Raw genomic sequence first — 835 nt, forward strand, 5'->3', positions numbered from 1 at the left:
CAGACACGTGGTGGACTGACTGGTTAATCAATCTTCTCTCCCATCTGGAGGAGTGCTGGTGGCACAGAGTAAGGGGTAGGCTGCTAACTACAAGGTCGGCAGTTCGAATCCATCAGCTGCTCTGCAGGAGATGAGGCAGTCTGCTTCTGTGAAGATTGACAGCCGTGGAAACCTGTGTTCTGAAGGGTTGCTCCGAGTCAGAAGGCACTCCGCGACAGCAGGTTGGAGTTTGATTTCCTTTCCACATGAAAGGAGAGAATGTTCCTGACTTATACTAACTTAGGACCGCTGGTGGTGGTGGGTTGTGTGCTGTTGAGTTGAAATGGACCCATTGCTGACTCTCCAGTGGGTTTTCAGAGGCAGTAAATTGCAGGGGAGGAGAGTGTCTGTCTCTCTCCCACAGAGCACTGGATTTGAACTACGAACCTTTGCATTGGCATTGCACTTCCTTACCACTGAGTCACCACAGCTCCCACCTGGTGGTGTAGTGCATAATATGCCAAGCGGCTAACTGAAAGGTTGATATTTGAAATCCACCAGGCACTCCTTGCAAAAACGAGTCTCCTCCTGTCGAAGTTTATAGCCCTGTGACCTGGTGGAGGATAAATCAATTCATGGCAGTGAGATTATACCTGACTCATCATGCTACACTCGACATGAATCTGCATTACATAGTTCACAGATTAGGCACTTCACATTTTTTTCTGTCTTAAGAGTGAAATCTGCCCACCACCTGGGTATAAAAGATACAAAAATACTATTTATAGGGAAATCGTGTAAACATAGAATATATATTAGCTCGGAAACAAAAGATTTGAATAAGAGATGAAAAGAT

This window comes from Elephantulus edwardii, unplaced genomic scaffold (genome assembly GCF_000299155.1).
Source record: "Elephantulus edwardii isolate Elephantulus edwardi_28Jun2011 unplaced genomic scaffold, EleEdw1.0 scaffold00014, whole genome shotgun sequence".
NCBI classification, from domain to species: Eukaryota; Metazoa; Chordata; class Mammalia; order Macroscelidea; family Macroscelididae; genus Elephantulus; species Elephantulus edwardii.